Below are 12,105 nucleotides of genomic sequence, written 5' to 3' on the forward strand. Positions count from 1 at the left end.
CCAGGCTGGGAAGCTGGAGAAGATGCCCCCGACTGCACCGCACATTGATTCTGGCGAGAGAGCGTTTGCTGCCACCAGCAAAGAGAGGCCTCTCTGTCCCGCTGGGCATCACGAGCTCCTGGGTCAGAGCGGCACGGGGGTGACTCTGATCCCGGGAGCCCAGCAAAGCCAGCATCTGGCAGCTTCACTCCCTGTAATGTCAACGGGGAGTGGTCTGTACACACTGCATTTTAGTCAAGCTGGGGGAGGTGGGGGACCCTCCTGAATTAGGGGGGGGCTAGGTTGTGCCAACACACGTCTGCCTCGTTGGGTCTTAGGGTGCAAAGCTTTGCCTCCGTGGGGGTACTCCAGGCTTCGAAAGCCAAGATCCAGGATGTGCTGAAGTGCACGAGGGGGAGAGGAAAGCGGGGGGCGTTCAGTGATCCTGGGCTCCCCGTTCACCGCCTCCCACTGGCCCAGGAACTGGGGACGCCCACAGCTCTGCCCTCCAGGAATTCCCCAGCACCTAGGCCTCTGATGGAGCTCTGACGGAGGGAGCCCCGGGGGCCGTGGGCATTGAATGCTCCAGCTGGCCTGCTGGTTGAGGGCAGGGGTCAGGGAAGGGGGGACGCGGGGACTTGAACCGAGCGCCGCGGGAGTCAGAGGGAGGCGGCTGCAGCCGGGGCAGCCAAGTGCACGGGGCGAAGAGGGAGCGAAGCCCCTCTCGGGCCGTGAGGTGGGAGGCTTGCGTGTGACTTGGAGGGATGGTAGGTGGCTCCAAGAGGAGGCAGGGACCAGATTGTCAAGGGTTTAGATGCAACATGAGAGAATGCCTTTGAGTGCGGTGAGGCTGGGTGTAGGTCACAGCGGCTGGATAGCCCCCGGGGACCCAGAAGCCGTTTCCATGGCAGAGAGGAAGCAGGAACTTCTTGGCCAAGAAAGTGGTGTGGCGTGGGGGGCGACAGGAAGGCGACCTCTGGGCTGGACGGGGCGTGACGAATTCCCGAGGGACGTATGCACAGTGATGGTGGAGGAGCGCCGGCTCCGTTTGGTGCTCAGGGCTTCGAGACGTGGGGCGTCGCAGAGGCCTCGGCGGCAGGTGGGGGTTGTGGAGCTCCAGGCTCCCGTGTCCGCTGGGTGCAGAGCGGAGGGCTCGGGGGCCGCTGGAGAGCGGGGCCCGTGGCACGGGCTAGACATGAACACCAGGAGAATGTGCAGGAAACGAGGTTCCCTTTCTTACGGATTTGCCAGAACTCTGTGTGCGTTAAGGGTGTTGGCGGTGGCTTAATGCCCACGAGAGAACCTTCTGGAATCTTGCCCATTTGAAATGATAGGATTAGCGACTTGTCCTTTGCCTTCAACCCCCACTGAGTGTTGCAGGGGAAGCCCGAGTCCAGCCTCCTCTTGTATCTTTGTTGAGGCCCTGATATTTGCCGAAACTTGCAAATATCTCCCACCTCATCCTCGATAGTGAAAATAACGCTGCCTCCCTCTGGCCCCAGTGGTCGTGTCTCAGCTCCTTCTCTCTGCATTTGCTCTGACTTACATTCGGTGTACTTTTAGGAAACCTCAGTTAATCTCTGTGAAACACTGTCTGCCTTGTTTTGTTCGTTCTTCCTGAGATTCCTTCTCAGACCCAGAGGAAGCAGCCCGGTCCTCACGCCGCACCGTCTCTCTCATTTCCCCCATCCCGTTACTCTAAGATCTGGGCAGATTCTGCACATGATACCATTAACGTGTGTCTGTGCCACTCATCGGATTACCTTTCCTTTATTCTTGAGCATCCCCGGGGTCAGTGTGTTCAGGTTTATGTAACAGAAGTCCCACATACTGGGGGTATTGTGCAACAGAAATCTGTTTCCAACGGTTCTGGAGGCTGGGAGTCCAAGGTCAAGGTGCCATGCAGGGCATTTGGTTCCTGGTCAGAGCCCTCCTCCCGTGCACGGGGCCCCTCCTTGCTGTGTCCCCCTGTGGTGGAGAGAGAGAGTGTGAGGTCTCTGGTATCTCCTCTGATAAGGACACCTGTCCTCTTGGGTCAGGGCTCCTGACCCTGGTGACCATCTTTAACCTTTGTCACCTCCCCAAAGGCCCCGTCTCCAAACACAGTCACCTGGGGAGTTGAGGGCTCAACAGAGGAACTGGCGGGCATCCAGAGGTTCATTCCTAGCACTCGTCCTTCTGCAGGAGCTGTGATTTTCTGGAATTGATGTACTTTAAGTCACAGCTGACGTAGCTCCTCTCGGGGTCAGAGAGAGACCCCGCAGAGGGAGAAGCAGCAGATGTTTTCTGGGCCCAGGGCGCCGGGGCCAGCGGTGCAGAGGGAGAAGCTCGGGGCTGAGGGCAGCCCCGCAGCGTCTCCCATCCTTGCTCTGTCCCTGTGGCTGCGTGGGAGACTGTAGCGTGGTCAGACCATTAGGATCACTGTGGCTGGCGTGAGTGTCATTCTCTGGGCCCACACGTCGGGGTGTTGCGGGGAAGTGTCCGGGCTGTGACCCCGGCTGGGTCGTGTGGGACGGTGGCTGCCCCGGGCACTTTCTCTACTTGGCACCGCTGCTGGTCTGCTAAGTTGATTATAAAATGTAATACGCAGTGTTCTGAAGAAAACCACAGAAGCAACCGAAGTTAAACACAGAAAGCCTGTCAAGTTCAGGGTGAACATCACTTAGCTCCTCGGCCCCAGGGCCTTCTGGTTCTGTTGTCTGGAGGGGACCGTTGTTAATTTGATGGGTACGGAGGTTCTCTTCCCTCTCAAAAAATGTGTGTCATGATAATGTATTTTCTTTTCTTATTTTTAGCTTCTCTCTTTCTCCTGGCGTCCAGATCCTTAGCTTGGTTGCTGATGGGGTCAAGCCGTGGCTGCGTCTGGCTAGGTCCTGGGCACTCCCTGCACCTGGGCTCTGACCCCGGGGACGCCCCCCCCAGGCCTGCTGTAGGACTGAATTGTTAAGGAGTAAGGTGGGGAGGAGTAAGGTTTTTGTTTTTGTTTTTTTTTTTTTGCTACGTTGAAGAAATCTGATTAAAAAGCACTTCCTTGTTTGTCTTAATTGCTTCAATGGGAGGAAGTGATTTTTTCCCTAATTTGTTCCTTTTTTTTTTTTTTTTTAAAGAGCTTATTTATTTGACAGAGAGAGATCACAAGTAGGCAGAGAGGCAGGCAAAGAGAGAGGGGGAAGCAGGCTCCCTGCCGAGCAGAGAGCCCTATGCGGGCCTCGATCCCAGGACCCTGAGATCATAACCTGAGCTGAAGGCAGAGGCTTTAACCCACTGAGCGCCCCTGATTTGTTTCTGAAGGTGGTGACAGGACCTCCCAGGGCTGGTCCCTCCCTGTGAGCACCCACATCAGCGGGGGGTGGCTCATCTGTGTTTTGATGCGGATTTGGTTCAAACAGGGATTGTCCGGCTCTGCCCGCTGCCCCGTCCCCCCCCCCCCCAGTTTCAGATTGAACGGGTCAGGGAGGGGCCTGGGAACGCGCATCTCTACAGGCTCCAGCCCATGCCCCCAGCGATGCCCATGCCGCTGGTCTGGGGATCCCGCTTCGAGAACTGGAGCCTGGGAGGCTCTCATACCAGTGCGGTGGCCGGGGACGGCTCTTCGTGGGTACCCAGGGCTGGGGAAGTCGCGCAGCCCTTGAGATGTCCGTGGGACACGGAGCCATCAGGAAGGTGAGAAGGAAGGAGACCCGCCGAGGATCTGTTCGCGCTGCTTCCCGCCGTGGAGGAAAGAGGCTGTTGGGGCTATAGCCGAGAGATGGTCGTGTCCCGTTTTTTTAAAAAAGATTTTGTTTATTTGACAGAGAGAGACACAGCGAGGGAGGGAACATAAGCAGGGGGAGTGGGAGACGGAGAACCAGGCTCTCCGCTGAGTGAGCTGAGAGCCCGATGCGGGGCTCGATCCCAGGACCCTGGGATCATGACCTGAGCCGAAGGTGGACGCCCAGCGACGGAGCCACCAGGCGCCCAGGCTGTGTCCCATTTTAATCCAACTCCATAACCACTTTTACTTACCAAATGGCTTCTAAATTCCAAAAAGCTGTCTGGGGATGTGCACTTACGGTAAGAAAAAGCGCCGCAGAAGTGTTCTTTCGAGAAAAAGGCCGCGGTCTCCTCTCCCACATTCTCCCTCCCACAAAACCGCCCCCCCCCCCCGCCACCGACACTCCCAGACCTCTCTCCCTGTCAGACACACACGTGTGCACCTGTGCTTTTTATTTACCTGCACGTGGGTGGTTCTGTAAAGAATTTGACCTTAGGAGATCTGTTCACATCCCCGGGGACGCAAGACTTACCTTGTTCTTCCCGCAGCACGTTCCGGGGTGTGCTCCTGTGCTCGCGGCCGCGTCCCCTGTGTCCCGTAACGGCGAGGCGGTTTGGTAAACCATGACTCGTCCGTTCTGTGCAAAATCCTCTTTGAAAACAAATATTTACTGCACAGTTACTTCCTATCCAAGGGCCACCGCGGTGAGCCGAAGCCCACGGATTCCAGCCTCCCCAGTGTGGAGAGCGGTGCGTTCCAGGTTTCCGAATTAGCCTGTTAGGGACAGTGCTGTCGCGAAGTCATTTGTGTCTGGGGGAGCCAGACACCTGAGTGTCCTTAGTCCTTAGTGTCAGGTCCCTTAGTGCACCTGAGACTCTAAGCCTGCAGCTGGTAGGGCAGGTGCTGGGTAGGGAGGCAGGGGTGAGTACCCCCATCTTGCCCTCTGCCCAGCCCCTACTGAGCCGCACCAGAGACCCGAGGGCCGAGAATGGGCAGGGGCCGTGTGTCGAGGCCCACCTCGGGGCCTGAGAACAAGGGAGGAGAAGGAAAGAGAAGCAGTGCACGGAGAGGTTCTTAGCACTCCGTTGCTGCATCAAAGGACGTGCATGTTTACGTAGCCGCTGCCAAGGGGCCTTTACCAAATCCCATACCCATTTAACTTCCCACCAGTTCCCAAGGAAAAGACCAACCCTGGAAAAGACCGATTTTGAGTGTTTGCCAATCCCTGAGTGACGGCTTGCTCTTGTGTTTCCCTGATTGTCACTGGAGCCAGGATCTGCGTTTCCGGGCGCAGTCACTGAACACCCAGAGAAACGGGGCTCCGGCAATGAAGAAACTGCCTTCTTTTGCAATGGGGGTTGCTTCAGTGAGTGGCCCCCCAAGGCCCCATGAGACCGGAGGCCAGCCTCTCAGAAGGGCGGGTGACCTTTTTCTCCTGATGACGAGACTTTGCTCTGCAGCTCAGCTCCAGGAGGGAGGAGGAACAGACCCCCGTCTTTGTGTCCTGTTCTCTGGGGCAGGAAAACGTTTCCAGAAGCCTCTGGCAGAGTTTCGTTTGTATCTCACTGCCAAGGGCTGTGTCACATGCCCCGTGCCAAAACACATCTCTGGCAAGGGTGACAAAATGACCCCGAATGACTTGGTCTATCAACGCTGGTCCCAGCAGGATCTGTGTGGTTCAGGAAAACTCTAGAGCAGCCGTATGTTTATGTTACTTGGTACTGTAATCTCTCCAAGCGCCCGGAAGTTGGGGTCCTGGCTCCCTACGGCACTCACTCAGCATTTAAAAAAAAAAAAAAAGATTTAACTTATTTATTTGACAGAGAGAGATCACAAGTAGGCAGAAAGGCAGACAGAGAGAGAGGGGGAAGTAGGCTCCCTGCTGAGCAGAGGACCCAATGCTGGGCTCGATCCCAGGACCTTGAGATCATGACCTGAATTGAAAATAGATGCTTTAACCCACTGAGCCACCCAGGTGCCCCCTCACTCAGCATTTGGGAGTGTACATGAGGCCACAAATGCCTTGATCGGCCTGGCTAAACTGTGATAAGATAGGGTTGGTTGGGTATAAGTAACCTTTGGTGTATTCTTGAAGCTCGTTACTCCTTGAACTTATTTGTATGGTTCTGAAGGAAATGCACGGAGACCGGCCTGGGATTACGTGTGCTGTGCGCTGTAGGGGACAGGGGGGCAGTGAGGTTCTCAGGGGGTAGGTGTGTTTTGAGAAGGTTGGGAGGGTGCACCAAAGGGTCCCTGTGTATGGCCTGGCTCATGAACCAGATTTAAGGAGGGCCCCCTTCAGGGGAGAAGGTACCACTTGGCCCGAAGCCAGGAATACATGCCTTTTTAAAAAGATTTCATGCATTTATTTATTTAGAGAGCACAGTTTTGGGGGGGGCACAGAGGGGGAGAGAGAAGAGACTCTCAAGCAGACCCCTGTTGAGTGAGGAGCTGGACATGGGGCTGGATCTCCCCACCTTGAGATCACGACCTGAGTCAAAATCAGGAGTCGGCTGCTTAACCAGCCGAGCCACCCCTGTGCCTCTAAATGCCTCGTTATTTTTATTCTTTTTGCTCTCACCTCCTATGATCATGATGCTAGTGTGACCTCATTCTGATTCTTTTCTTCTTAGCTTTTTGGAGTGTTTTCCCTTTTCTTGGTTTCTAGTGTTTCCATTAAGAAAGTAGAGCTTGGCAAGTCTGTGGTGTTTCCTAGCATTGCCGGGGCCTTTTCCTGTAAACTCCGGTTTTCTGAGCCCTTCTAACACTGGCCATGGCAGTGCCCCTCCCCGCAGCGGCTCGCCCTGCTGTTCAGTCTGACATTTGCCTGCCGCCGCCCCGCCCCCAGACCTGTCTGTACCACCGTCAGCGCCCCTATCCGCATCCATCCTCTCCCAACCTCCACCCTTGGAGAGCATTTTTACTCCTGCTGCTTTGGTCTGATGTGACATTTCCAAAGTCAATGGTTCCCTCTACTGGCCTGGCTTGGAAAAGTACATTTCAAGTACCTAGAGTCAAACCAGTCAAATCTTTAGGCAACTCAAATTCTGTAACATTTCCCCATTTTTAGAGGAACACGAGTTTATTGTCTGTTTGCTTCCCTTGAATAAAGGAGTAAATAAGATTCTTAACCTAAGGCTGATCGTCAATAAAATGCTGAGTGAATTAACAATTAATACTTGTGATGTCCATGTAATTCTTAGGTAATGTGAGTGATAGCTTGGTAATTAACAACCTTTTTGATAAGTGAATTTTTTCCAAGGTAGTAGTAATCCTTGCATCTTATATTTTACCAAATATGGACTTAGTGAGTTTGGAGTCAGCTGAAAGTTTTGAATATATGAGGATGGTCATAAGGGTTGTAGTGGTGATGGGGATCCATAGCCACAGGGGAATGTAGACCTGGGATATCATAGTTCAGGTGCCTAATCCAAGTTTGGGAGACCAAGAAAGAGCTTCCATTGCAAGAGATGGCTCACCAAGTAGCTGCGTAACAAAAGAGAAACAAGTTTATAGACACGTATACCTGTGTATGCACGGGAGCTACCCAGGGAAAAGTGAGTAACTCAAAGAAGTGACTCAGAACTCCAGCTCACATGGGATCTTCAGCAAAGAACAAATATGGGGAGAATTTACAGGACAGAAGAAAGTAGTTTTAGGCTTCCAGAGATGGCATTCTTTGGGAAAGATAACTAATGTTAGATAAAGACTGGAAGGTTTGTTGTGTAGATTTCTCTGGTGCCACTTCTAGGCTGATGAGATCTCAGTTGCCCTAGTGATTAACTTCTGTCCTTTCTGGTACAGAGGGAAGGAGGGGCTTCTTCAGAAATTTATGTCTTGCTTTTAGGCAGATGGGGGAGTCTAGGGAGCCTTTCTTGTGTCTACCTTCAGTTCAGAATAATCCTATGTCAGAGTAGCATATTGCTAGTGGTTTCTTCTACTACCTTTCCATGAGTAGGGCCAGGTTAAAAGGAGCTAGCTTGTTAAAGAGTTGGGACTTCATCTAAGAAGTAGAAACCATAAAGTGTTTAAAGTGGTAGTTGTCTTGATTAGAAGAGTTTCTTGGAGTTATCAAGTTGGTAGTTTAGAGAAGTGATGGGAGGGCAGAAATGGGACCAGGGGGGACAGTTAGGGGAGGGGCTGTATCCAGGTGGAGGAATGGTGGCCCAGATCAGGAAGTAGATATGGGGATGGAGAAGCAAGTATATATAGACTGCAAGACATTTAAGAGATGGAGGTTGACAGAATTGCGTGACAGTTAGAATGGGAAAAAGTGAGGGAGAGCTGAAGACAGAGCCCAGCTCTCTGGCTTGGACACCTATGCCATTGGTGATGTTCATCACTAAAAAAGAAACATGACAGAGAGGAGCAGGTTCAGAAGATATATGTTTTGGGTTTGATTTGTTTGTGAGACACTCCAGATGAAGTATCTGTTAGACAGATATTTAGATAAAGTCAGGAAGAGAGACAGAGCTGAAGAGTTTCAGGGTGATAATGGATCCAGGAGAGTGGATAGGTCACGGAGGAAGAGTGTAGGGGTAAAAGGAGGGTTAGTCATGTGTCCGAGACACAGCAGCATTTCAGGAAGAAGAGGACAAACTTGTAAAGGAAATTGAGAAGGAGAGGCCCATGTGATAGGAGGAAAATCAGAAGGGTGAACTCAGGATATCCACGAAAAGAGAGTGTTTCAGAGAGGATTGGATGGACAAGGGATAAACACTGGAGAGGTAAAATCATGAGGAAAACTGACTAATAGCTGTTGGGTTTCCTTTAAATATGGTCATTGGGGACTGATGGAAAGCAGTTTCAGGAGGATTTGGGAGTGTAAGTAGCAAGAGTGAGAGCAGATGGCTCTGGAAGTTGAACTGAGAACTCAGATGACTGAGGGTCAGGGCTGGAGTCGAGAGACAGGTCCACAGGATTATTATTGGTCACTGCAATGGACTGGATGTTTATGTCCCTTCCAAATTTGTGTTAAGTCCTGACCCCAAGATGATGGTATTAGGGGGTGGGCTTTTGAGAGGTGATTAGGTCGTGATGGTGGAGCCCTCAGAAACAGAATTAGTGCTCTTACAAAAGAGATTCCAGAACGTTCCCTCCCCTCTTCTGCCCTGTGGGGACAAAAGAGGAAGAAGAGCAGTCTGTAAATCAGGAACCAGACCCTGGATCTGTGTGCAACTTGATCTTGGACTCCGCAGCCTCCAGAACTGTGAGAAAGAGATGTTGTTTAAGCCACCCAGCCTATGGTTGCTTGTTAGAGCAGCCTAATGACACATAATATCTTTTTTTTTTTTTTTAAGATGGAGGACCCTTACATTGTGTACCCAGTTAGGTATTGCTGCATAACAAGAAATCCCAAACCCTTGTTGAAAATATGTTTCTTGTTCATGCATCATTGAATGGGCTGGGGATGGGGTAATCTAGGCAGCTTTTGCTCACATACATGTGAGTGAGCTGGACCCTGCTGTAGGGTGTCCTTGTGTTCTTCAGCTGGGGAAGCTGTGCTCCACACACTTCTCGTCCTCTTCCTGGGACCATCAGACTCTCCTGGGCATGTTCTCATGAGGGTCGCTAGACTCCCTCTTACTCTCCTTTTGGAGTCTTAGCCAAGTAACTATTTCAAGCTTCTGCTTGCATCATGCCTTTGAATGTCGCTCGGGCAGCGTGACAAAGGGAAAGGTGAAAAATCTGGGCCGTCACTGTAGTCTGATGGGAATGGATTTGCAAGAAGGGAGAGGTCGGAGAGAAAGAAGAGGTCATGAGTAGCAGCATTGTTCCACGGAACTGGGGGGGGGGGTGTTTACAAAGCACTGGAAAGGGCGGAGAGATTGGCATCTTTAAATAGAAGAACCACCCTTCCTTTTTCTTAGGGAGGGAAGGGGGAGAGGCTGCTTGTGGATGCGGGGAAGTTTGTGAGGTGCTGAGGGAAAGTTGGGGGGGTTCCCTTACTGTGGTTTCTGTTCTCTCTTGGAGGTAGAAGGTGCGTCATCTCCTGTGAGTGGGGTTGGCTGTGGGTAGGGGATTTAAGGGGGGAAAGTTTGTGCTCACTTCGGCAGCCCTCCGCTAACATCGGACAATCCAGAGATCAGCCTGACCCCTGGGCAAGGATGACACGCAAATTCATGAATGACGTTCCATGTTTTAAAAAGGAAAAGAAAAGTAGTGGGAAGGTTAAACATTTTCCACGTGGGGCTTGGGGGATAGTCAGCTGGGAAATGGAAGTGTAGGTGGACCGCGTGGAGGGGCCGGGCAAGCTTTCCCTCGTGGACCCCGTGGTGTCCCGGATTCCCCGCCCTCATATAGTCACTCGGCAAACATGGCACTGGCCCACCATAGTGGACCCGGAAACCTGTCGGGCAGGCCATACCAGAAGTCATCTTGGGCTTTTTAGTTCCTGCTAACGGCTCGGCCAAACAATCAAGCCCCGTCCTTCCCTTCTTTAGGAGCCCTCAAAGTCGGCCCTACCTCTCCATCCGCCTACCTGGCCTCCTGGGGCTCGTTGGTGCCCACCCCTGAGGAAGCCTTGGGCGCAGTGGGGGCAGAATCTGCACCCAGCTGCCCGCCCAGAATCATTGTCCTACCTTGTGTTCCTGTCGAGGGGCCCCACACTAGATTCCCCCTTTTTTATTTTTAAAATTTCAAAGTTTTAAAAATTTTTTGAAGATTTTATTTGAGAGAGATAGAGTGAGCACAAGCAGGGGTGGGGTGCAGAGGCAGAGAGAGAGGCAGACTTCTCCCCAGGGAGAAGCCCCCGCGGAGCTTAATCCCAGGACCCTGGCATCGTGACCTGAGGCGAAGCTAGACCCTTACCCAACTGGCCACCCAGGTACCCCATAAATTCCTCCGTTTTAAATGAACACTTTTGGTTTTAGAATAGTTAGACTCCCAGAAGAGCTGCGGAAAGGGTACAGAGAGTCATAGGCCTGCACCCGGTGTCCCTGTCGCTGGGATCCTATAGTAGCGAGATCCGTTTGGCACAATGATGAACCAGGATTGATGCTCTGTTATCATTCACTCAAGCCCATTCTTCACCCAGACTGCCTCATCTTTCCTGTAATGCCCTTCTTCTGTTCCAGGATCCTGTGGGGGGGCCTGTATTACATTTAGCTGTCACGTCAGGCTCCTCTTGGCTGTGACAGTTTATGACCTTGACATTGTGGGGGGGAAGTACTGGTCAGGGAGTTGGTAGAATGTCCCTTAGTTTGGGTGTGCCTTGTGTCTGCTCCTGATTAGACTAGAGTTACAGGTCAGGGGAGGGGGGGGCGGGGGGAGACCTCAGAAGAAAGTGACATTCTCATCACATCTCATCAGGGGTACCATTTAAAAATCAAAACAACAAAAAACGCAGTGACACTTGCTAAAGATGGAAAGGCAGACTTCAGGACCACTGGGATAGGCCAGGGGACCCCCGCAGCGGGATTTTGCAGTTTGGGAGAGATGTTGACTCAACTCCGAATATGCCTCAGGCAAGTGGGACTGTATAGCCAAGCAGCAAGGTGGGGGTCAGTGGGTGGAAAATGACTCGGGGGTAAGGGAAGTTGTGGCTACACTGAGCTAATGGGGCTCTTGCTGAAGGCAGGCCAGGGTGAGCGGTCAGCTCCCCCCCACCCCCGGGGGGTGTGGAGGACAAGGACCGTGACCAGATCTGGAGGGTGTGGCGTTGGCCGGACTGAGCAGAGTTCTCGTTAAAGCTGGCTTTTCCTGGAAGTTCACAGCTGGGCCTGGAAGATTCAGGAGGCCGGACTCCGTCTTTGTAGGTAGAGCCCTCGGTGTGACTCATCACCGCTGGTGTTTACTGGGTCACCTGGTTGAGGTCGTGTTTGTCGGGGGGTGTCTCCACTGTCCCCCCCCCCCCCCCCCCCCCGCTCGCTGTAGTGGGTCTTTGGAAGGAAGCCACAAGACGCAGCCCACTAGTTACGGAGTGGGTTGTTGCATTCCAGCTCCTTGAGAGTGTGCTTTCTCCATGAATGATGCGGGATTTTTCTGCGAGGCACTTGCCACACACCCTGTCCTCCGTAAGTTTCACTGCGGTGATGCTGATATTACCTCCCAGTTCCAGAAGTGGAAACAGAGACTTGCCTTCCCAGGGCTACCCAGATTTTTTTTAAAAATATTTTATTTATTTATTTGAGAGAGCGTGAGTGAACGAGAACGAGCACAAGCTGGGGGAGGGGTGGAGGGAGAGGGAGGAGCAGACTCCCCACTGAGCAGGGAGCCCGATGCGGGACTCGATCCCAGGACTCTGGGATCATGACCTGAGCTGAAGGCAGATGTTTAACCGACTGAGCCATCCAGGTGCCCCAAGCTGCCCAGATGTTAAGTGACAGGCTGGGACTTGAACTTGGGTATTCTCACACTCAGGTCTTCTCAGT

General features: G+C 52.6%; 1 protein-coding gene and 1 pseudogene across 1 annotated transcript in view; both read left to right on the forward strand.

The window, feature by feature from the left end:
• The window catches only part of ANKRD33B (ankyrin repeat domain 33B), a 70,914-nt gene that overhangs the window by 46,730 nt on the left and 12,079 nt on the right, over positions 1–12,105 (forward strand). The window lies entirely within an intron of this gene.
• On the forward strand, positions 9,776–9,875 carry LOC123392606 (annotated as a pseudogene).

The sequence above is a fragment of the Mustela putorius genome, unplaced genomic scaffold (genome assembly GCF_011764305.1).
Source record: "Mustela putorius furo isolate JIRA1106 unplaced genomic scaffold, ASM1176430v1.1 tig00000589_pilon_pilon_pilon, whole genome shotgun sequence".
In the NCBI taxonomy this organism is placed as follows: Eukaryota; Metazoa; Chordata; class Mammalia; order Carnivora; family Mustelidae; genus Mustela; species Mustela putorius.